The sequence below is a fragment of the Rhinolophus sinicus genome, linkage group LG04 (genome assembly GCF_036562045.2).
Source record: "Rhinolophus sinicus isolate RSC01 linkage group LG04, ASM3656204v1, whole genome shotgun sequence".
Lineage (NCBI taxonomy): Eukaryota > Metazoa > Chordata > Mammalia > Chiroptera > Rhinolophidae > Rhinolophus > Rhinolophus sinicus.
In genome coordinates this window covers 165,635,173-165,661,774 of record NC_133754.1, presented here as the reverse complement: position 1 = coordinate 165,661,774, position 26,602 = coordinate 165,635,173, and the positions used below count along the sequence as shown (strand labels likewise).

Genomic DNA, 26,602 nt, shown 5'->3' with positions numbered 1-26,602 from the left:
ACTCCTCTACTGAATCCAGCATGAATATTGGGATGCCTCACAGCTCAATCATCTGTTCTCTTCTATTTCTGAAACTATTTCTGAGCTTTATCATTCACAATATTTAAATATCAAGTATATGTAATAACTCTCACATCTATTGTGTTTCCCTGAAAATAAGACCTAGCCAGACCATCAGCTCTCATGTGTCTTTTGGAGCAAAAATTAATATAAGACTCAGTCTTTACATTATATTATATAAAAGCCAGTATTATATCATATCATATATCATATCATATACTATTATATTGTATTATACCCCATCTTATATTATATTAAAATAAGACCAGGTCTTACATTAATTTTTGCTCCAAAAGACGCATTACAGCTGATGGTCCAGTAGGTCTTATTTTCGGGAAAGTACAGTATATGTCTTATGTTAACTTCTTCCCTGAGCTTTAGACTTGCGATATTTAATTACCACCTCAAACTTGATAGGTTCCAAAAAGCACTCTTTATTTATAATTTCCTTCCTTCCCCAGTCTAGCCTTTCTAAGTTATTGGCAACACCATCCACCATTAGCTCAGCCCAAACTGAGGGGCCATCTTTGGGTATTCCAATTCTCTGACTCTTCTCTCCAAATATGTCTTAAATCTGACCACATTGTCTCCACTGCCACACACAAGTATTAGTTGCCACATTCTCTCCTCTGCAATGGACTCCTAACTGTCTCCTAGCTTCCACCGTGGCCCTTCTTGTCCATTCTCTGCCCTGCATAAAATTATCACACATTAGGCTGTATTAAACACTTCCATAAAACCTTCCAATAGCATCCAATTGCACTTAGAATGAAAACCAAACTGCTCACCACAACCTGCAAAGCCCCAGGGCTCTGGCTGTGGCCTCTTTGCTTGACCTCACGTCACCCCACTAGTTCCCTCTGTGCCAGGCTCTAGCCAACTAGCCTGCTCGCTGTTCCTGTCCCCTCTCATTCCATGTCGTTCTACCTCAACGGTCTTTTGTGTTCCTTCTTTCTGGCATTCTGTTTTCTCTTTTGCTCATTGAACTCGTGTCCTAACCACTCTTCCGAAAATACCTCAACACTGTACTACGTTTGCTCTCTGTCCAATTAGCACCTTTTTCTTTGTGTCTGCATAACACAAGTCCCTGAAATAATCATATTTCTGACTACATTTGGATGTTTCCTTATTTCGTTTCTGTAAGATCTGTGAGCAGGGACCTTATCTTTCATCTCCCCAGGGCCTAATGTAGTGCCTATAACATTGTAGGCATATGTGCCTCCCTCACCCTGTCCCTTTCCACAACAGACTGTGAGCTCCTTGAGGTCACTCTAGTGATTTCTAGCACGAGGACTGGCACACCGTGTTGCTAAAAATGTTTATGAAATGAATAAATGAATAATTGAATTAATGAGTGAATGAACATACCCACATGAATAAACTTATGCGAGCTACACGGGCTTAACATTTTCATTTGTTCCTTGGAGAAAGAAAATTGGGAGTTCATACCAGTACTCGCTCTGTTATTTATGGTATATGATATGTAAATATACCCAATTCAAGTGTAAATTAGCTTAATATAGTTCTCATTCCAGGGTGGGGATTCAAGCATGTTCAACTAATCCCATTGTTGTCTGTTGTAAGATTCTGAGTTAGAAAACCTTTGTAGGTACAGGAACAGAGTGATGTCTGTTCTGGGAGGTTCCAGCCTTGCCTTGGTTCCTCTGGGGTGCAGAGGTGGCCAACTAGATAAACATCCTCCTCATAGAGGATGGAGTAAGGTTATGCCTGCCAGGGTGCAGGCATGAACTTAGAATCTCACTCGTTACCCATTTATGAGTCCGATGAGACAGTCATATTTTTGTTATTTTCCTCTGGTTGATGCTTTTTAGTCTAAAGACCAATAATAAATAACCACTGTGGTGGTTACATACTCATCAGAGAGGTTATCCAAAGAGACATCATTTAGAGAGAAAGAAATAATTTGGCATGTAGGCCCATCTCTTGGATAGAGAAGAGCAATGGAAACATATGGAAAAGTTGCCAGGAAAACCCCATTTTCCATAATCAACAAGTTGACCAAGAGTTTGGCTTGGGTTTACTAGAGCACTCTAATTTCACACAAAAATCGCTTCCTAATTAGTCTGAAGGGGAAAAAAGAGAGTTGTTTTCAGAGCCCTTGGCAAGTGCTTCATCCACACCGTGCCTGCTTATGAACTGGATCGAGATGATTGCACCATTTTGTGGATCTAGCCCTGTTGGAAGGAGGCAGTGTCATGTGGGGAAAGCCTAGACATGCGGGTGTGAGCAAGTTGCTAATTAGCAGCTCCTCAGTAGTCTTTTCTGTCCCTGTTAAAGATAACTCCATTCTTCTAGTTCTAGTTCCAAAAGCCCTGGAGTCATCCTTGGCTCCTCTCTTTCTCTCATATTTCTTATCCCATCCATCTGCAAATGCTGTCAGTTCTCCCTTTGAAATATATCACAAATCCAACCACTTCTTCTCACTTAGACAGCTACCACTCAAGTCTAAGCCACCACCCTGTCTTACCTGGGTTATTGCAAAAGCCATCTACACAGTATCTATGCTGTTTAGTAGCCAGAGTGATCTTTTTCATAGACACAGACAATAGTTTAGTGGTTACCAGAGGGCAAGGGGGGAGCGGGGTGGAAGATGAGAGTAAACGGGATCAAATATATGGTGATGGAAGGAGAACTGACTCTGGGTGGTGAGCACACAATATGATTTATAGACGATGTAATACAGAATTGTATACCTGAAATTTATGTAACTTTACTAACAATTGTCACCCCAATAAACTTTAATTTAAAAAAAAAAAGATAAGTCAGATCATGTTACTCTTCTTAAAACCTTCCAGTGGCTTCCATTCCATTGAGAATAAAAGCCAACATCTTTACAATGGTCTGCAAGGCCCTATATGATCTGGCCCCTAAAATCTCTTTGATCTCATCTCCTACTGTTCTCTTGCTCACTCACTCCAGCCACTCTGCCCCATTTGTTGTTCTTCAAACACACAGCCACATTCCTACCTCAGGGCCTTTGCACTCACTATTCATTTCTGCCTGAAAAAGTCTCCCCAGATTTCAGCTGGGCTCACTCTGTCATCTGCTTTATGTCTTTACTCAGAGTTTCTGCCTCAGCGAGACCCTTCCTACGGGATGGGGGCAAACCCCCATTACCCCACCCACACTCTCCATCCCTTCTATGCTTTATTTTTCTCCATAGCACTTCTGCTCATCTGGCATATATATTTTATTTCTTGTTTATATCTCCTAAGACAATGTTAATTTCCACAAAGGCATGGGTTCTCTTTGTTTTGTTTGACTCGGTACCCTCGATACCCAGAACACATGAAACAGGAGAGGCATCCAATAATCATTTATTGAATAAATGAATCCACTGAGGACTGACTGGAATAATGTATGTAGTGTACATGGCAATGGTAGATGTTCAATTTCTATCCTCGTCCCCTCTCATATTGATTATAATACAATGTCTGCCATAGCAATTATTCGAAATTGCATATCACTATGTAAACGTCAGTAAATTCCCAAATAAATGTGTCTTAATTCATAGATTGGTGATTCACATAGTATTATTTATAGAATCAAAGATCATTCCAGACATATCTGGATATATCCTTTGGATAAAATAACAAAACATTTGATGATTTTGTATATAACCCAGGCTGCATGAGTCGTAGCTGTGGCAAATAATAAACTAAAAGTTCAAATACCTAGATTTTACTAAGACTAAGAGGAGAAAATCTGTGGGCAGGTCTCCTCTTTACATAAAATGGAAAATACTTAGATTCAAATCCAGTCGACATTCGGATTAGCTATGATCTTCGGGCAAAAAATATTTGATTTTCAGTGCCTCATATTTTTTATTCAGAAGATGGGGATATGATATTCCCCTTGGGCTGTTTTAGGGATTAAATAAATAATCCACGTGAAAAGATGTTTCCCAGAGTTTAGCTGACGGAAAATCACAAAAGTTAATCCCCACTCACCGAAAGTCTGTCCTGATCTTGCTTTTCCTTCAGCTGTAGACAACAGCTAAAGGGAAGTACGGTCCCCTGAAGAGGGCTTGCCTTGTGTGTGTGCAAGCTGCACCTTCCCTCTACAGTAAAATCAGTGGCCATCTGTTGAGAGCTTCCTCTTGGCCAGATGCTGATTCTCTCTTGATCCCTTTAACAACTGTAGAAGGTGTGCATACATGCAGATACCAAGGACCGGAGTGATTAAGTACCTCCACCAACATCACACAGCTAGTGACTGGCTGAGCTAATCTCTGACACTGTGCCCTGTGCTGTGTCTACTACTTTACACGTGCTCAGCGTGAGAGCTAGAATCACCTGGGAGCCTCACATGGCTGCACTGCCCGGAGTTCGGTTTATTCCCCTCACCAGAGTGCAAGTACCTCTAAGGAGCAACTCGGAATGATTCCTCTGTATATTCCCAGTACCTAGCATTGGGCATGGCACATGACATATGCTTGAGAATTGTTTGCTGAAGGATGGAATGAGTGGGCCTGAAATATTCATCAGAAAGCAGGGCTTACTGAGCTGCACTGATGGGCTCAGGACAAGCCCCGCCAGGTTGTAGCACAGCAACCAGGCTAACCTGAAAGTCCTTCAGGACATGGTCTGGAGTACACTTAACATGACCCTCTGTCACCTCTGCTTGGCCAGCTCAGCATTTACTGCCCAGGGCCCAGCCCTTGACCTAAGAACATTGTGTAGAATATGACATCCCTGGTAAACCCAACAGACCACGTAAATGTAAAATAACCTATTTTAGCTCAGGTTCTGGACACATGGTTTATATTTGACACCAGTTATTATGAAAATTAATAACCATAAAAGCTAGTATCCATAACAGAAAATTACAATTTTCAAAGTGCTTTCACATCAATCTCCTCTAATTCTCACAATAATTGTTCAAGGTAGTTCTGATTCATCTCCTTTCACAACTGAGTGGACTGGGGCTCAGAGAGAGGAAGTGTCTTGCCAAAGAACACAGACAAGAACAGTAACTCTGCTTATCCAGAGCCCTGGACCATACGCTCTGCTGAACACATCACTTGCATTATCTCTTTTAATCTCCACAATGGCCTTATGATGTAGGTAATATTGTGTTTCATATATTTCATCTGAGAAAAGTGAAGCTGAAATTTCTCAAGGTTGCACAATTGCTAAGGGACAAAGCCAAGATTACCACTCAGGCCAGAACCCGCCCTCTTGCCCACTCTGCTATGCTGCCCAGCGTGATGTGGTAGGTGGACAAAGAAAGGAAAGAGCCCAGAACTCCTGTTCTGACTACAAGCAATGGCAGCTTGCAAATCCATGAATTAGTCGCAACTTCTGTTCTCCTTGATTTTCTTCTTTGTAGTTGAATCTTCCATTTGAAAATTTTTTGAACCCCACCTGGACTTTAGTAACTCTGGGTGGAATTTCTATAAATAATTTTTCTTAAAATAAATGGCTAATTTCACCCTCTTTTAATTCATTTTATGCCACAAGGACAAACCACCTTCCTAAATACAGTTTTCTTATGTCACTCTCTAGTTCAAGACAAATGAATGGTTTCTCATTCCCTACTATACGAAATCTATAACTTCCTAAACTGGACTTTACCTAACCATCTCGATGTATTATCGACTGGTCCCTAATACATATCCTTTTTACCAGCAAGTTCCTCCTTCCCCCAGAAGTCTTCTCTCGTTGCCCACCCCCAGCACTCACCTCTCCCTGCTTCAAACCAGTGGTTCCCAGGGACCAGAGGCATTAAAAGAGTGAAGGTTTTGGCAACTCACAAACATTTTCATCCCCAAGTATGAAAGTTGAAGAACCAATGGCTTTATAGTCTTATGACCCTTTCACAGAAATAAAGAAAAAATTAGAGAGAAAAAAAACTAAAGGAAAAATAATAAGATCAACAACAGTTTAGTGGATACCAGAAGGTGAGAGGGGAGGGGAGTTGGTAGAAGAGGATAAAGGGGGGTCCAAGGACTGCCTCTGGGTGGTGAACACAAAATGCAATATATAGATGATGTATTACAGAAATGTACACTTGAAACCTATATAATTTACTAACCAATGTCACCTCAATAAATTTAATAAAGATTAAAAAATAAAGAATAGTCACAAAGAAAGACAGTTGGATACATAGGCATTTTACACACACACAGTATATGTATATACATATATAGGAAATACAATATTCAGATTATTATATGTTCTATAACATACACCTATATACTAATGTTAAAATATGTCCTTGTTTTCTCTCCATTTTGAGACGGTCTGATGAATATTTCATCAGTGCTCAGCATCTGCCAGAGCATAAGGATTTCGTCTCCTGTTCCACTTAGATTTAGGATCAAGAGCATACTGAGTATGTCTTGTATTATTTCTTAGTTTTCCGTCCTCTCTTTTTTAGCTAAATAAGCTCCTTGAGAGCAGAGGCCACATCTTGTGCTTTCTCTGCAGTCGCTATAGAACTAAACTAGGCCAGGTCTGCCCAGAGGAGAGAGCGCAATATATATGAGTTCGTACATACACAAGACAACCTGAAATATGGCAGGCAATGCATTTTGGGGGACAATTACCTCTTGGGTGAAATAAGCACAACCCATTTCACCTGATATTAGCTCTCTGGAATGCAGCCCTCCAGCGTGACCTTTTAGTAACCTCCAACTTCACAGAGCTGGTTGGTCACCTGAAGCCTCCTTCACTTATCTTCCCGGTAAATCATTTCACTCACTGTTCCCACCACCCTCTCAGGGATGGCAGGAGAGGCTGTCTTAAAAGAGACACATCAAAGCAAGAAAATACTCTACCCACACTAATCCGTGTGTGTTCTCTGACAGAGCAAGCGGGTAGATTTTCCAGCTAGCCTTGAGTCTGTGTCTCTGCCTCGCGGGGAAGACATTTAGAGAAAGAATTAAACACTGCCTATGGTTCCTGGCAGGGTGTGGAAACCACAAAATATTCTTGCCCAATTAAACATTTAATGGGGCCATCTCAGAAAGCTGCTGTTTTTGGTGTTTCCCCTCATGAAAGCCTTTATTTAGGGGTCATAATGCCTGGAAACATCTCAACCACTTGCCCTTTCCTCTGTCTTCTTTGCACTGTGATATTACATATTTGGTTAACAGGCCATGTCGCACAAAGCTTTCCTCCTCCACTCCTGCTGACCATCCAATATCTCCAGTGCGCTTAACAAACATTATCTGATTTAACCTTCACCACATCCAAGTGAGATAGGATTTGCCCTCCTCAGATTACAGATAAGGAAACTGAGCCTGAGACGTAAACTAACTTGCCTCATGCAACACAGCAATGATGAAGTAGAGCTGGGACTCAAACCCTGGTCTATCTGACTCCATATGGTCTGGTCTTTTTATTAGGTTGGTGCAAAAGTAATTGTGGTTTTTGCAATTATTTTCAACCTTGTAAACTGCAATTACTTTTGCACCAACCTAATATCTAACCCACTATGTTGTACCAGGTGGCTAGTTGTTTTTCAGATGCACAGAGCATTCCTATCTGAAAACGGAATGAACAAATTACCCTCCTTCCCTTAGCCCGCAGCCAATGTAAAGCTAAGAGAGACTAGTGGAACTGCCAGTGAAAAGGCTCCGTGCAGATCAGTTGACTTTAAAACTGGTTCACCCAGGAACTGGTTCAGACCAATTAGGAGGCTAAATTACAGATAGCAATAAAATAGTTCTGTTATGGTTTCGGCCAGATATAGGTTAGTCTATTCTACCAATCTTTTAAGGAAGTGAGTCTCCCAATTAAAAGAAAAAAAACATGGGTAAAAAAAGTACACGGATCAGTGCCTGACCCATGGCTAGAACTTAATACATATTCATTTAATCTCATTGACATTCAGCGAAAGTTCCTCACACAGAACTGCAAATGTTTGGCCTGTTCGATATTTTAGATGCCATGTTGACACCACGGTGATCGCTGTAAAGAAATAGCTACTTCAGTGTCTGGAAAAGGTAGAAAGCCTAAGAAATCAGGACAAGCTGGCATCGTGGTAGAATCATGAGAGCGTCCAGAAAGTTATGTGAGTCTTCTGCTGTCACCCACTTTGGGACCATATCGTCAAGTAAGAGCTGAAAGAAAAATATCTCCTGTCTCCAGTGGAAATGGTCTGTTACAATTGCCCACCATAAAGTATTTGTTCCCATTACAGAGTGGGTCAGGAAGCAGCCTCTGAATTGAGAAGAAACAGGTCTACCTGGGATTTATGGTCCAGTGTTCTCACATCTTTTAGTCAAAGAGAAAACTGACTCACATTTTCCTCCCCCATAAATTGCCTTTGTTGCCTTTGTTCTCTTTCTATTAGGAGGCCTGACTCTGTCAGATAATGAGACTTGAAATGTCTGATTGTTCCCCATGAAACCTCATGAAGAACAGCGTCCACATCATTCCCAAAGACCAGTCCTTTGTGCAAAGAAATAAGATGGTAACTTAGAAACTTAGTCGGTGAAAACGGCCTCAATGGGAGAGACTAATTAGATAGTTGTGGTACCTTATTTTAACACTGTTTCCTCCTGTTACCTGTGGGTAAGAGCACCACCCACGACCAGGTTGCAGGACATCTACGGATTCTGCCAAATCACCGATAGAATTGCATCCTTCAAAGTGAGAAGCAACATAGTGCAGGAAGAAGAATTATAGGAGCATTGATCAGAGGAAAGTTGCTACTGCTAAGAGATCAGGGAAAATGACCAGGAATATCATGAAGGAAAAGTGGAATTTGGGGCTTGAGAGCAAGTCACAACTTAAGTCTCCAATGGTTACATGACCTTGGGAAAATTACTTGAGCTCTCTGGAGCTTGGTTTTGCACTCTCAGTCTGTAAAAATGAATAGGATAAGATGTATGGAAAAACATTTATGTGAGCTATTATACATATATTTTAAAATCTAATAAAAATTCAGTAACTCATACATATCAACCTATTCGACCTAAGTAAACTGCTATTTCAAAAAACAGAGCTTATGCCAACGACCAGCTACATTAGCAGATCTGTTTTGCCTCAGAAGCTTCTGATTAAAAATAGTTGGAAGGGAGCAGGTGGCATAATCTAACATGGTATTAGAAGACCAGTTCAGAAGATAACACTCAGCTATAATTAACAATACTGCATTGTATATCTGAAAGTTGCTAAGAGAGTAGATTTTAAAAGTTCTCATCACAAGAAAAATAAAATTTGTAACCATGTGAGGTGATGGATATTAACTAAACTTACTGTGGTGAACATTTCACAATATATACATACATCAAATTAATTTGTTGTACTCCTTAAACTAGTACGTTATATGCCAATTAAATCTCAATAAAACTGAAAAATAAGCATACGACACACAGAGTTTCTCCTTTTGATTGGGTGGCTTCTATTTTGATGAGGGGGTAGTTATGTGTGACAGATTTTTATACTATCAGAGAGCAAAAAAGAGGGCGGCTTTTCAAAATTTGTAGAATTGATTCCCTGTAGTATCTTGCTTCATGCTGTCTCACATTTTGACAGTAACACATTTCATTTTGTTTGTTTGTTTGTTTTTCATCCCTCTGGCATAACAGGACATTATATTGGCATGCTAAAGAGGGACCTCGTTATGTGGGGGTGCTTACTTGCTTATACTCTTAAGAGTGCTAATTACCATGAGTGTAAAATTCTAACCAAATAATTTCTAATACATTTCTAGGAAGCATAGAGAAACTCTTCAAATAACAGGAAACAGTAGATGAAAGCAATACATCAATGCAGAAGTTCTGTTTACCCATTAATATTGCCATAGCGTCAAAGCAAACTATAAAGTAAATCGATACCTCACTTCTCTTCATCCCCAGCCAAGAACAGAGATTTTACATGAGATGGGGCATGGGACAGCTTTCCCATGAACCCTGGGGACAGTTCTAAAGGAGAATTACCCAACACCTCTTATGGGGCTTTGTAGTTTTCAAAAGGTTTTCTCATATCATTTTAATTGAACTTCATCACAATTTGGAAAGAAAGGCAATTCTATTTAAAGAGATAGAGACAGAGTTCCAGGGAAGTTGCCATTGGCCCACCTTCCACCCAGCCAACAATTGGCCATCCCAGGACTAGCTTCCTGATTCCATCCCATCCCACCCCCCACACTAGGAAATCAGAGGAAACAAAATATCCATTGGGTGCTTATGAAAAACTCAGGGGCTACTCTGAAGGGTAATTATGTAGCAAATAATTAATGAAGGGTTTCCTGTATATCATACTTCAGAAATGACTTACTGAAAAAATGTGTATAATTCCTTAGAGTTAAGGAATTATAGGGATTTATAAATCTATGCCCAAATCCAGTTTCCCAATATTGGTAGCATGAATTTTCTGATACAGTTGCCACTGTCTTAGTCTTTTGTTTTTTTCCAATTCTTCAAATCACAGAGCTCTAGACAGAAAAAAACTTCAAATTTCAGAAGAGACGATAGTATTAAATATAGACTCATGCATCGTATGGGTTTGCAGTGAATTTGAACAAAATCAATTTAAATAATGTTTACAGTGTTGTTCGAGTAGATAGAATTTTAATGCTTTGCTTGCTGCTCTCATTTTAAGTTAGAACGGGAAAGAAGGAAAGCAAAAGAGTACAGAGAGACATAGGATAATAAACCCTAAATGTAATAATAAAATACAAGTGCAGTAGGTTCCACTATTAAATAAGCTAGATGACAAATTTGATATAATAGCTGCCAATTATTGCAAGTTGAATCTATTGGGGATAAAATTAGGAGACTCTCAACACAGGCCTCTCTGCTTCCAAGATCCCTGTATGATCCACTCTGGGCCAAGCACTGGGCGGGGCAACGAAGGGCCTGTCACTGCCCAAAGGAGGAGCAAGGACACGGGACACACATTTATAAACATGTAAATTAGACATCGAATTCCACAACCAGAAAGGTCCTGACGGATCAGGCACTCAGTTCCCACCTTTACGAAGAAAAAAATATGAGGCCCAAAGTGGATAACTGCCATGCTCAACGTCCTACGTGGCAGAGGTGGGACTAAAATCTGGAAATTCATATTCTCAGGGACTACTCTGTCACCCAAGACCATGCATTATTAGTTTCTTTTTACACTGATCTCCATTCTCAAAGTCTTATGGAATGAGTATATATTACTTTGATTTTCAGGGGGAAAAAAATAATGCTGGAAAGATATACTATAGGAAGCACAGAGAAGGTGGGCACGGTAGGTTGTGGGGTGTTCCGTAAGGAGGTAAGTTTGGATTGAGAGAGTCCAGGTGGTGAAAGATGGTGATGGAGATGGCATTTGAGGTGAGGGAAAGGTGGGATGCAATGAGTGGTGGGAACATAGTAGAGCAAAGACAACAGGGCCAGAGTATGTAGACTATATTGTGGACCTTTGCAGGAGAGTACTGACTGGAGGGCTTTGAAGGACCACTCATTCCCCCTTATGTTTTACTACTTTGGTATACTCTGGATGTTTAATATTCTGGAAGGAAGGGAGGGAGGGTGAAACAGAGGGAAAAAAGGAGAGAGGGAGGGAGGGAGCAAATGAAAATATAAGGGTAAGGGAAGTTGAAACCACATTGTGGAGATTTTGCATTGTTGATTCTTGGAATTTAGACTTAATTTATAAAATTATATGAAGTTACTGAAGGCTTTTGATCAGGGAAGCCACTTGATTTGGATTATATTTTAGAAAGAGCATTATGGCAGCAAAAGAACAAAAAAGATAAATTGGAAAATGGAAAGACGGGCAATACAGAGAGGTTTGAGATTTTCAGAACTTCTCACACTGTTATTTCTTATCTTTACTTTTGATATTTTGGTTAAAGTTTCCAGTGCTGAATTAGCAAACTGTTTTGAACATAGGTGCTCAAAATATATCTTGAATTGCTTTTTTTCTTAATGTTTTATAAGCCTTGCATTTGGGAAGAAAAGTATTAGAATTAGCTTAATTGATTATATTAAATCGGAATAAAAATTGTGGGTTTAAAAGCTGCAGTTTATTTTAACAAAAAAACATAGTTAAATAAAAATATCAACTTTTAAGTGACTAAAAGCTTAGTCTTTAAGATAAAACCAAACTGAAATACTTTAAAAGCTCTGAGTATGCTATTATCAAAATTCAGACTTTATATAATTTTTTAAAAGCACGAAAAGTCTTCCTGCCCAGAATTCTAAAAAGCGATCTTTTCCAGTCATACTAATAATGAACACAGAGAACTAAGAACAGACAAGTTCTCACTCTAGCCAGTGACCTGTATTCTGCTCTCTCTCTTTTTTGGACACCACAGTTCTCATGGAATGAGATCTCCAGATACACAATCCTCAAAAAGCCAACACTACAAATGACCAATGGAGTGTGGAATTACATAATTCCTAGCCTCTGCTTCAGTTAACAAGAGGGGGAATGGTGTGCAATATGTAGAGATGAAACCCCAGGCTTTTGGAGCCTGGGCTGTAAAACCCTAAAGTTGAGGAGAAGAATAAGGGATGGCCTGAATCGGGATGGTAAATAAGGGAGAGCAAAATCTCATGAAATAATTAAGTAACAGAAAAGGAAGGAGCAGACAAAAGCAAACCAGTGAGAGACAGATCTATAGAAATTACCAAATCAACCATGTGGCCTTTAGAATGAAGGGATCATTCATGTGTTGCAAAAGATTAAGTGAATCTGCAAGAGCCATAAAACCTCACTTTGCTGGAAAGAGAATTGAAAGCTGCACAAGAATTCAACTAGCACACCAACAAATATCTGGTGACACTGCCAGGAGTTCAAAGATGCTCTTTAGTAGGAGGCCAGTGCATTTGGGGAAAACGGCTTAGGAGCTTTTTGGCACAAGACACATAATAGTGACCCTATAAGCACAGAAAGGCAAGTGGATGGTGAAGAACTTACGGGGGGGGGGGGGGGGGGGAACACACCTGAACTAATACAAGTCATGAGAACATAAATCGTCCAGTATAATTAATGATGATTTCATACCATCTTATTGAATTCTTCAATTAGTTAACTCTTCAAAACTATCAGAGAAGTTTTGCATGTGGTATTCTCTATCCTGGAAGAATAATCTGTTATTCTGTAATAAAGGTAGGATACTTCTCACTTTTCTTTGTTTTTCCATTCAATCAGTTTTCTTTTTCTCCTATTCGTATTAGAATTTTATTGATAAAGTTTGCTCCATTCATCATTACTCCCCAGAACCAAGGGCACCATTCAAGTACCAGGTCTTGCCTTAACCATTGAGACAATACAACAGGAATGGGATGAAGAAAGTAAAACACACACACACACACACAGAGTAGTGTAAAATGACATTTGTGAAACTAAAGAACTTTGAGTCTTCTTGTTTTGAGGATTCTAGAAGTATCTCTTGAGAAAAATCACAGTAAGAACTCATCTGCCAAGGCAAGTGACTAATTATTTTGGAACACAATGAATATAAACAGTGAGGCTGGAGTTCAGACGTAGGAAAGAGAGAAGATAGGAGATATTTCCTAATGTCAGGAGCAGGCAAGTAGTAACTCAGCAAAACAACAAAAACAACAAGAAGCCATACTGGTTACAATTAGAAGAGGCCACCCATGATGACACATCTGGGGAGGAGAAGTCAGATGATGTGAATCAAGTGTTCAGTCAAGATGATGCTAAATGGTCAATGAAGTTGTATTGTCAAAAGATTTCTAGTTAGAGGATTAAGAAAACCCAGGAATCTCCACAGACACGTCTGCTGTGGTCAAAGGCATTGCTATGTTCACCCTCAAGTTTCTCTCAGAGCTGATCCCTTAGTAGGAAGCACAGGGTACAAACTCATCATTACAGTGACCGTTTTCTTAGAGCAGACGGGGCATGGCGAAGGGTGCAGAAGATAAGGATTCCGTTCTCAGGTTTCTCCCCAAACCTCTCAGTCTGGTGTCCCTCTCAGTTCAGTCGTTAACAAGATGGGCAGACATGTCATATTCAGGAAATGCACAGAGGTTAAATAGCCTGCTGCCATCTGTCCCCCATTAGGGCTTGGAGCAACACCGAGAGTATTTCCCCAAGCTGGGCAGTGAATACACTCATCTGACATGGTTGATAGCTGCTGTCCTGTCTGGACCAATGTCCTTACTCAAGGTCCTTTCATACTGACAATCTTAAAGGAAGGATTCTATCATCCCAGAGGTAGTCATAAACTAGGAGAGAAACCTGGAGTCCTGCTAACGGGAGCTAAAGGTATTTTTCCTAAGACATGTTTAGACTGATGGACAAAAGGGCCACCCAATCTTGCACACTGCCAGGCACTCAGGGCAAGGCTGATGACTCATGACACAACTCAGGAGGCAGGTTGGGGTCTCAGCAATAAAGCCCACAAACAACAAGGTGATTGCTATCCTCTCCTGAAATTTTCTTCTTGCATACGCATTGCTTATGGCCCAATAGTACCTTTTATCCTTTAGGACTTAGCTCAAGTGCTTCCTTCTACAGGAAGCCTTCCTAGCTTCATGCAGCGAGGTTATATTTCTCTCTCCCTTCAGTTCCTCTGATCTATGCTTCTCCTGAAACCTATGCAGCATCTTCATTAAACCCAGTGGTGTTTAACAGCTCAGATCTGGAGCCAAACAGCTTGGGTTCACAATCTTCCCTATGCGTTGCAGTTTCATTACTTGTAAAATAGGATAATAGAATCTACTTAGCTGGGTTGTTGTGAGGACAAAGTGACATAACCTTAAAGTGCCTTGCACACAGTAAGTTAAACAGGTACTTACAATCACAATGACTATTACTAGGGGTATAAACCTATACTTCTTAACCCCCTTCTAATGCACATCAGGATATGTGCTTGATTTGTTTTGTCCCACACAAAGCCTAGCACAATGCTTAAGACACAACAACATGAATATATAACGAATATAACATTCATTAGTTTTTTTTTCAGCTGTCAGTATTTTAAGAGCAGAGGTCTTGCGCAGCAGGGAAGGGAGGCAGGCAAGATCAAGCAGAGGAAACTGAGAGAACTGGCCATTCCCTTGGCCAGCGTCTGCCAAACTCACCAGGCCTTCAAGTTGCCGAGTTAAATGGATTGGCCAGATTCAGCCAAATGTCACCATCAAGGCACCTTAATCCATTAGAAAGAGAGTGGCAGTGAGAAGCCGCTATAGAAACCAAGACTCAGTGTAAGACAGAACTAAGCTGGACCTATCTACTGAAGATAGCATGAGAATGGTCTGTAGGTCCTGGGAGCCAATAATATCCAGAGCAACGTGATAGAGCAGACTGAAGTTTTGTGGTCAGAACGATATGGATTAAAATCCTTCCTCCACATGTGGCTGGTTATGTGACGGTGGGCCAGTGTATAAGCTTATCTGAAAAATGGGAAAAATGATACGTAACATTCAGGCTTGGTGGAAGGATTAGCAGTAAGTAGCTAGTCAAACGTTGGACCCATAGCAGATGCTGAACAATTGGCACTGATTCTTGTTATTGTTATTGTTATACTTGGCAGGCTAGAGAGCAGCCTGTGAGCACACGACTCAATTCCAAGTCGTAGGATTGGTGGGCCTGGCACAGCCTGGGATGATGCTGGACTGGACAGGATGGACTCAGTCAGTAATGCTGGCAAGGATGGAGAAGGCAGAAGCAGGGACTTCCCTCGCCCTTCCATCTCGACATTTTTGCATACAAATTGACCGTACAAATATTCTTTGATCCAGTCCCCAAGAATAGCGCCACCTTCATCACTGGAATCACCCAACCAGAAAGCATAATCCTGCGGTGCTTCCTTTGAAGGTAAGTTGAGCTGGGGGCTGGGGCAAGACCAGAACAGAAAAAGGGAAGCCACTTCAAGAGTGGAGATATTTTGGGGAATGAGAGAACACTTGAGTTGAAGTGATATAATTCCACAACAGTTTGCTGAAAAATGAGAAAATCACTCAATACACTTTGCCAAACAGCTGCTTTGATTGATTTTTTTTTTTTTTAAAGCCTGAACCAACCAAGTTGTCCAGTTGTCAGAATTGTGTAGCCAAAGCCACAGACTGTGTTGTTCTCAGAAATAATGGATGGCTTGAAGCAAGCACTTCTAATAGGCCAAAGAATGGCACTAAGGATTCTAAAGGGAAAAAGTAGGAGAAATAAAAATAAGCAGATTTTTCCAAAGCTATTTCTACCTATATATTATTGGAGGAACACAAAGTTCTTTAAGATTTATGCAAAGATTATATTCATGGTCACAAACAAGGAGGGAACCCAAAAGAGCACAGAAGAATTACAAATATTTTTCTAGCAATCAGATTGCACAGAGTTGGGGCCATTTAGAGGTTCTCAGAGCCAGTGATTTAAAGATATTATTCTTTTACTTCAGGTATGAGTAGTTGACAAAGTTCTGGGCTTTTTCCCTCCACCTTTTGTTCTTAAACGACATGGGTCCACGATAAAAATTAGCTGAAGACAAAAGGACAGTGCATTGCTGCCTCCTATTTTTCAGTTCTTTCCTCAAAGTTACTGGTAAGTCTTCGCCTATACATTAAAATATGTTCTCATTTCATTTTGAACTGGTTGCCAAGAACTGAAACTGAAAAGGGAGGCTTGGGAGGGAGGATAAGCCTTTAGGGGCAGGATGGTCAACAGAAAGTCATCACCAAGTTACAACTGTCTCCTCATTCATTTGCCAGGCCCTGAGGCCTTTGCATGCCCTAACTTCATATGATTGCATATCCCAGGGACAATTTAAAAATATATAAATTTTACTTTATCAAAGCAACTCATGTTCACATTTTAAAAATCAAATACTACTAAAAGGTCTATAATGAAAAATTGCATTCCCCTGGCCCACCCCACAGTCTGGCCCCAGGCAACAACTTGAAAACACTTCACTTATTTCTTCTGGTTTCTATCTCTAGCCACATCTCTAATAATATACTCGGTGCTTTTTACTTGATTTATCTTCTGAAGATATTCATTAATTTCCTGGCATTTCAGTTGATAATTTAGTTCTCTTACATCACCCCACCCCTTCTTCCATTCTCCCAATGTACATGTAGTTTCAGTTTTCTATTTTGGGATAACAAATCACTCCCAAATGAGCATTTTAAGGAAGTAATGATTTATTATTTCTTGGGATGCTCTGCAGCTGCTGGGTAGCTTTTTGTGGGTCTTACCTGGCATCACTCGTGTGTCTGCATTCAGCGGGTGGACGGGCGCGGAGCCAGGGTCAGCTGCGGTTTTCAACCAGAGCTCCTCAGTTGTCCTCCGCATGGCTCACTTGGGCTTCCTCAGAGCATGGCAGTCTCAGGACAGCATTCTAAAAGGAAGCATTTCAAAAGCCTGAAAATGGAAGCTACAAGACTTCTTAAAATCCAGACTCAAAAGACTCCAGCATCTCACTTCTACCACACTGATGGGTCAACCCAAGTGATAGGGCAAACCTACAATCTAGGGGAGGGGAAATCAATACCACGTCTTGAAGAGAGTGACATAGTCTCATTGCAACAGGCATGCAGGATGAAGCGATATCTGGAAATGATTTACCATAACTATAGTTAAATCCATTTAACCAATATCAGTATTTAAGTTATTGCTGAATATTATACACAGCAGAGCCACGTTCAACAGTTATGGTTCAATTATGCACAATGTACTTATGCTTTCTACAGTTCATTATTACATTTTTTGTTTGTTTGTTTTTGGCATGAGTAGCCTCCAATGTACCTATCTCTAGTTTCTCCACCAGATCAATCTAATGTTCACTTTCCAAAATGTATCATAGTCAAGAAAACCTTTCCCAAAGGTCTCTATCTTCCATCCTGTGGTTGCAATCTGAAACAGCTTCTCTCTAGATCTGTTACATAACTGTCATCTATGACGTCTCTTCGTCACTTATCTAGGTTTCTCTTTCCTGAATCCTCCTTCCTTTAAAAAAAAAAAAAGAAGAAAAGAAAAAAATCCTTTATTTTGCAGATCTCCAATAGCTTGCTAATAAAGGTAGGGGAGTAATAAACATTTTGAGTGCTTCTTTTCAAAGCATCTTTAACCTCCAAGATAAAAAGAAAATCTCTGGGCCATCAGGCACACAAAGTTGAAATCATGACTTTACAACAGCAAGTTTTCATCATGCCGAAGATGAGTGGGAACAGTTTCATAAGGTCAATATAACTGCACAGGACGCTCTAATGGGTGCAGACTTTTAGAGGATATGGATTAAAGGGGAAAACAATGAAGGTGTCCAACTGGGCAGAAAATAATTAGATTTACATGATTCTTGCAGTAAGTGTGAAGGACAACCAAAAGGACTTTCTTCATTTCTAAGATGCAAGAAGGAAGTATTAGAAGTAATATCATAATTTTTATATGAAAGTACATAATGATAAAATTTTTAATGAAAACTGAAAGCTCAAAACCCATATCTTATTTCTACTATGTTCAAAAAGAATATTGTCAGTTCGGGAAAGGGCAGACAAAACATGGATTTGAGGAGACACTCACTATTCACTGATACTATGTTTCCCCAAAAATAAGACCTAGCCAGACAGATAGCTCTAATGTGTCTTTGGAGCAAAAATTATTATAAAACCCAAGTATCATATCATATCATATCATATCATATCATATCATATCATGTCATGTCAAAGATTCAGTCTTATAGTAAAATAAGACCAGGTCTTATATTAATTTTTGCTCCGAAAGACGCATTAGAGCTGATGGTCCAGGTAGGTCTTATTTTTGGGGAAACACAGTAGCATGTTCTCTCCTACTGGATATAGGGGTTGGATTCTATAATAATTTCTGTCCTTTTGTGGCATGGTCATATAATTTACTTTGGCCATGAAATGTCATTAGAAGTGATATGTATTATTTTTGAGTTTTAAAAAGTTAATTGGCTGTACGCAACTTTTCTGCGTGATCTTCCAGTTGTTGTGATCATGTAAAACCATTTTGATACTTAAATGCAACATTGAGATTATTGATGCGACTTGTTACTGCAGCATAACCTAGTCTAATCCAACTAAAATGAGGATATTGAAGCAAATACTGGTGAAGTGATCATAAGCAAGCATTAGGATATTTTTAAGGTGTTTCCTGGCCTAGAAAAGTTACATCCCAAATAATGTATATATTCATTAAAAGTACAATCTTTGGAGTAATAGACCTAGCTTTGAATCCTGACTTCACTACTTATCTAATTTGTGTGGTCTAGGGCAAATATTTAGCTCCTTTAGTCTTGGCTTCCTGATGTTTAAATTTTAGATATTAACACCTACTTCATAGATTTGGGGGTAATTAGGTAAGATAATGTAGGTCAGGTATCTATCTATGCAGTGTTTATACATCCCAACTTTTCAATAAATGGTGGTGGTTGTTATTCTTAAGAGAACTTCCCAAATATATTATTAAAACTCTGCCAGAAATCTTGGAAGACTTAACAAAGAAAAATATAATCTTTCCTCAACAAAACAAGTACGCTGTAAAAATATGGAATGTGTTTACTATCTATCCCAAGTAGTTTTCTGGAACAAATAATAAAATTGAATATTTGTGAATGCTGGGAGAAGGAAAAAGAAAGATGAGGGGAATATGTTCATGAAACACCTTCACCTTTTCTTTTTGTAAAATAAGAGGCTAAGAATTGTCTTATGGGGGGGGGGATATAGATATAGTGTACCTGACCACACCAAAACATTTCACAATGTCTCCTTTTAGTAATTATAGGTAAAAGTATAGGAATAAGGATATCTTAATAATATATTACAGTGGATTTGTAACTGAGAGGACCAGTACTGTATGTCAATGGAGGCATGGTATGGGGCTCTGTCTTGGCCCTATATGGTTCATTCATTCATTCATTCATTCACTCAAAACTCACTTATTAAACACCTACTATGTACCTGGTATTGCACTAGGCATTGGAGATGTAGCAAGAAACAAACTGATGAAGGCATAGAATGTTGAACCAAATCCTCTCTGACACAAAATTGGCCAAGAGAGCAAATGCACTGAAAAGAATGATCCAGATTCAAAATGATGTCAACAAATTATACCAGTAGATCAACTCTAGCATTTAGTCATGCTACTGTTGAGAATGTATTTAATCTCTCTGAGCCTTAGCTTCCTTGTGTATAAAATGGAGCAATGATGTATGCTGATTGATTTGTTTTGAGCTTTAAAGATAATGTATGTAAAGAATATAGCACAGTGCCTGGAATATATTAGATGCTTAAAACAAATAGCTTTTACGTTACTTTATTTTTTTATATTTTTCAGTTACAATTGACATTCAATATTATTTTATATTAGTTGCAAGTATACAGCATGGTAGTTAGACATTTACATAATTTATTCAGTGATCCCCCCTGATTAGTCTAGTACCCATGGGCCTGGCACTATACATAGTTGTAGCAACATTATTGACTATATTCTCTATGCTGTAAGTGATAGCTTTTATTAATATGGGAAATATCTTTCTACAAAGATTAATTATTTTCATGCATGCATGGATTCTTAGACTGTACCGGAAGGCCAAGAAGTAAAGTGAATGGAAAAATTCTTCTATATTTGCATAGGAAAGTCAAAATTCCTCTATATCCGTATAGGAATTTCTCCTCCTGGCATTTTAGGCTAGTTATAATTATTTTAAATCAACAATTTAAAAAAATGTGGCGATACTCCTTTCATCGAGAAATTAATCTTACCCTGTCGAGAAGATCCTCTTCTGTAACAGAAGACAGGTGAGATGAAGAAGAGAAGTAGGAACAGTATGAGCAGCCTGGTTTCCTTGGCAACTCAAAGGATGAATAGGCTGAATGAAGTGAAATAAAGTGAGACTAAGCATCTGCTCTGTGGTCCTCATTTCTTTAGTTGAGGAAATAGGTTCAGAGGTGTTAAGTGACTTTTCAAATCACACAACTAGTATGTACTAGAAGCAAGACTAAAATCCAGGTCTCTGTGATTCCATTTCCCTTCCTCTCTCTCCTCTACCATACTGCCTCTGCCATGTTTTTCTGCCTCTGATGAGCTGCAGAGTCCTTAGCATTACCTCAAAATTATCTACTCATTCAGTATGTCATGCTTGGCTAATTCCTACTCCCCAGAGAACAGCCCCTTCTATGGGGCCTTTTCTTTGTAATGTCAGAATAACAGCAATGCAAAGTATAGGCAACCGATTTTTAAGCTATTCAGATCTCACTGTCTTATCAATACTATTTTAATTGTGTTTACATGTATTCATAATTTTAAATAATTATAATCATATTCTACATATAGTTTTGTATCATTTATTTATTTATTCATTAAATGCATTATTGATTGAGTGCCTGCTATGTTCCAGACACGATTCTAGGATCAAGAAGTACAGCAGAGAACAATGACAAAGTCCTTGATCTCATTGAGATTATATGTGATGGGGGAAACAAACAATATAAATAAGTAAAATATTTTGTATGTTAGATGATCAATGTCAAGGAGAAAAAATAAAAACAGACAAAGGGGGTGGAAATTTGGGTGGGGGTAAGGGGTGCAGTTGAAATTTTAGATAGATGCCAGGAAACACTTTTCTGAAATTAATAACTAAGTGAAGACCTGTGGGAAGTGAGGTAATGAGCTCTATGGCCATCTGTGGTATGGTGTGCAGAATTCTAAAATAACCCCATGGCCTAATTTGCCCCTTGGTTTGATTTCCACGATTCTATTAAGTTACACGAAAAAGGGGATTTTGTAGACACTAATTTTAAGATAGGGATATTACGCATGTGGGCCTAACTTAATCATATGACCCCATGAAAGAGACAGTATTCTCCAGTTGGTAGCAAAAGGGAAAGTCAGATTTAAAGTGTGAGAGAAACAGAACACAAGGGAGGTTCTCCATTGCTGAGATGGAGGGAGCCACGTGGAAGGGCCTGGGAGAAGCCTCTAGAAATTGGCAGTGAACTCTGGTCAACAGTCAGCAAGAAGATAGGACCCTCAGCCTTACAACTGCAAAAGTGAATTCTGCCAACAACTTGACTGAGCTTGGAAGCAATTTCTACCCAGAGTCCCCAGATAAGAGTCCAACAGGCCTTCACCTTGATTTCAGTGTGTATGGGGCCTTCTAAGCCAAATGCAGAGAAGTGAGGACACAGAGGGTAAGGGCACTGTCTCATGCTTGTATACCTAATGATAATGATATTTTCCTTAGCTACACAGTATTCTCATGTGTACCACAATGTACTTAGACCTTCCCCTTTGACTAATTCTGTTGCTTCAAGTCTTTTTGTTATTAGATACTACTCCAATAAGTACCTTCATACATATAACATTTTTCCTTAGTTTGCTAATTTGACTTTCAAAAGATTATTTTACAATAATGCATGGCCCCAAACTTTCCTGGACCCCTGCAAGCATTGAGTTTTATTCTTTTTCTCTTCTTTAATAAGCAAAAGAGGAGCAATAATTAAAATTTTTTCTATGAATACAAGAATGAAGATTTCTACCAATTTGTTTCCTCATAGCATTTCCGTTCATTGATTTTTGAAAGAGGTAATGTTGCTTTTTGAGCTACCGATAGGTGAGGCAATCAATTGAAAGAGGTTTCAGACTTGATTTGGACCATAACTTGCTTTTCTTTAATCCCCTTGTGTCTTCATCTAAGAAATAAGGACAGAGTCTGGCATCGTATCAGAACAATATTTATAAAGCATTTATGGAAGTGCCTCCTTGAATTTCTTCCTATTAACTGACATCTATATATTTTCTTTTAAAACAAACAAAAAAAAGTGCTGTATAGTGCGAAGAACTCAATTGGATTAAGTAGTCCTCAAACATCTTATTAGCATGCTGTGTAATCTTGAGTAAGTCACTTCACTTCTTTGTGGCTTAGTTTCTGCCTCTATATAATGAGGAACTTGGAATAATTTTTTAGCCAATTCCTGAATACTATGAGTGTTTATGATCTCTTACATAATAATTATCCGCCAAGTCAGACATGGGACCTAGCAAATATTATCCTCTCTGAATAGATGCAGTGGGTCTACATTTTACCCCCAAATCAAATATTTCTGACCAACTCCTTCAGATACTCCCTTTTTATAATTCCATATTCCATCTTGTTTTCTTCAAGTAGCTTCATCTCTTCAAATAGCTATGTCTTAGCTTCTACTTTTAAGATGGAAAATTAAACCCAGGTATCTTCTTCTTCTCTACCAAAAATATCATTGATCAAAGAATAACAGACATTAAAAATATATCCTTACACCACTGAAAAGCATACCCCAATAAATAGCCCTCTGAGAAACTTAACCAAGGTCCGAAGAGTCAAAGGACAAATAAATGACGAGTAAGAAGAGTGATAAAAATCACAGACCCAGAAGACATTTAAAGACTCACAAATGAGTAACTGCTACTTTATTTATGCCTTTATATAATTTTATATGACTTTGATGTTCATTTAAAACAATTTAATATCTGTAAAGTATTCCATTATATTTAATTTTTTAAACCAGTCCTTTATTCTCAGATATTTAGATTATATTCTTTCAATTCTATAAATATTTTTAGGAATATCATTATATAAGACTCTTTGCACAGCTGAAAATTCTTTGGAATACATTTTTACAAGTGGAATTTCTGGGTTAAAGGGTGTAAACTATTTTACGCATTGTAATACGGCTAACCTAATTGGTTTTCAAGAAATTTATACCTATTTACACTCCAAACAGCATCAGATAAGGTTACATCTGATGACACCTTTGCTAACTAGCATAGGTTATTTTTAAAACCTTTGCTAATTTGACAAATTAAAATTAACGGTTCATTTGGCTTTCTTTCATTGCCAGTGGGGATGAAGCTGTTTTTATATGTTTATGATCATCTGTATTTACTCTACTCTTTCTTTACATACTGAGCAATTGTGGATATTGTTGACATTGTGAATGTCATATTGTAGAAACTCTGGATTCCTTTATATTCCTCCAAAGAATGCTGACTTCAAGTAGGCAATTAACTTGGCTGCAAACTGTAAACTGTCTCTTGGGTAGTAACTCAAATCTCAGTTTAGTTATTTGGCCTTAATTAGGCTAAATAACTTGTCATGTTTTATATATGCATGGTTCAAGGGTCAACCAGACAGTTGGATATAATCATACACAGAATTTAGGGCTTTCCCTCTCTGGTTCTCTCCTTGCCAATATTCCCACTACCCCTTGCTTTCTAGAACTGATGGTTGCCCTGAACTCTGCATACTGGTTCTTCAAGGTAGATCAATTCCAGCTTTTACATCTGTGTTTTGGCCAACCTACATGGCATAGACAAGGGCATGCCTTCTGGCTAAAAACCACACACAAACAGATGCACACACACACAAAAGGGAGAAAATAACCAAATGCTATTCCCTTTTTTCCAAATATGGGCTTTCCTTCAAAATGTGCCTATATTTGTTCACTCTTAAGCCTTTAGATAGTTAATTTTTTATATTTTTATTTTGGAGTTTAGAATTGTTATCTATAGAAGAGTTAATCTGATATGAGTTTACTTGGTCATTACTGAAAGGAAAACCCCAGGACTACAGACAATTAATTTTCACTTCCACAAAAATGGTTATGTTTTTCCCCGCTGCCTCTTTTTTTTTTTTTTTTAAGATACAGAGTAATTCCCAAGCACACCTCAAGTAAGATAAGTTTGTCAGAATTCTACTGCTTTTCTTCGAATAGATTTTGGGAATGTTTCCCACAAAAGTTGCTCCTGATAACTAGAGCTGCCTAGTTAGCTGCAAACATGCACAGAAAACTGTACCTGAGCTCATACTGAACAAGATAACAATGGCAATGGAGGACTGCAGGGCCCAGAAACCAATTAAGTCTGAGGTAGAAAAGGCATTTTCTTCAACTGGCTGGTGGAGACCATAAGCAGAGGCTCTGACCACAGAGAAGTCTGGCCCCATACTTCTTGACTTTGAACAGGGATCAATGACTGGGAGGGCTAATCTAATATGAGCCTTGGATGGCTTTCCCGTTTGCATGACTTCGTGCTTAGCAACAATCGCTCATCTATGTTTCCCTGGCACAAGGAAATATGATACTTTGCAGCTAACAGGTATTTGTTAAGATCTCCATATTCCTTTTCATCTTGAAAGGATGCAGAATTTACTTAATTTAACCCATCCTTTTACTTGTCAGAAACCCACAGGCCAAAATGGGGAAGACTCACCAAAGGTAACATGGGAAGGGCAGAGCTGTAATGAGAATGCAGCTGAGCGGACTCTCCTGCTTGCAATCTGACTCTCAGCTCCACATTCAGTATTTCAGAGACACTGTGCTATATGGTGTGTCCACAACCTTTCTCAAGGTTAGACACTTAAGTGTTCTGAGTGGAAGAAAACAGTCTACTCAGTTGTGTGATCACAATCTCCTGAATTCAGCAACATGACAGTATGATCATTGCATTTAATGGTTGGCTGTTCTCCAAAATCGGGTTGCAAGTAAGGGCATGTGGTCTCTTTTATAACTCTGCTCTTCTCGCCTCCCCGCCTCCTTCCTTTCCATTACCATCTCTGTGGTTCTGTACTCTCCCTCCATGTGTGTTCCATAGGAGTCACATGCAAAAGGAATAGTCAAGATGCAAGGCAAATTGCAAAAAGACACTGGCCAGGCCAAAGGTAGGTCAAGTTTGAATGATAAACGTCCACTCCTGTGAAACATCTGGTTTTTCATATGCAATAATTTCAATCATTCACTTGTCTAAAAAGACACAAACATGTCCTTACTCATCAGCCTTCCTCTGGAAATGGAACTGAGCCATTCAGTTTGAAGAAAAAGCTTCTCCTTGTTCAGTAATACCCATCTTAAGACCTCGCACGAGCTCAGGCAAATCTCGTGGGACATCAAAGTCCTCAGCATGGAAAAGTCAGAATAGATGGTGTTTCAGTTTAAGAAATGAAAAATAAATACTTAAATAAACAAACAAACAAACAAACAAATAAAAGCTGCCCGTCTTCAACAGGCTGTAAGATCTCTCTTGTCTCCAGGCGGGAGAGATTCCTCAGGTGTTACCCACTTTATCATAGCATTCCTCATCTCTCCTTTTATCTTGTGCCCTTCTCCTCTTTCCAAGATCATAAATCAACAGAGACAGGTCTTCATTCTTCTTTAAAAGAGAAGGAGGGAAGTCTAGACTTCTCCTATTCCATGGCAAAGTGAACAACCTGATAAACTTAACTACCTGCTTCTCAGGTAAAATCTGGAAACATTGCAAAGTCCGGGGTGGGGTGGGGGGTGGGCAATCTGTAGCCAGGAATTCTGCAGCACCAGTGCAAAATCTTTTCCACGTTCCTCTCCACGGCAACACCAGAAGGAAGCCCCATGTGGGAAAATGGCGGATTGGTTCAAGAGACTTCAGATTCCAGAGAGAGGTCAGAGTCAAATCCAAGAATGTGTGACAGCTGAAATTGTCCATGATTTACTAATTGCTGAAGGCAGCGACCCGGCCATAAAGTGCAAAGGCCAAAAGGATGGCTTGGTGCCCACTGCTGGCATTAGGTTTCTGTCTAGAGGAGGAGAGGACAGCAGAAAACTGAAAAACATTTGGAACTAATTAGTGGGAAAAAGGAA

At 39.2% G+C, this 26,602-nt stretch overlaps 1 long non-coding RNA gene across 1 annotated transcript in view; it reads right to left on the bottom strand.

The window, feature by feature from the left end:
• The window catches only part of LOC141571356 (uncharacterized), a 225,792-nt gene that overhangs the window by 93,962 nt on the left and 105,228 nt on the right, over nt 1–26,602 (bottom strand). The window contains exon 2 of the long non-coding RNA XR_012496115.1: nt 17,189–17,331. This is a non-coding gene — a long non-coding RNA (uncharacterized LOC141571356). The remainder of the gene's footprint in view (nt 1–17,188; nt 17,332–26,602) is intronic.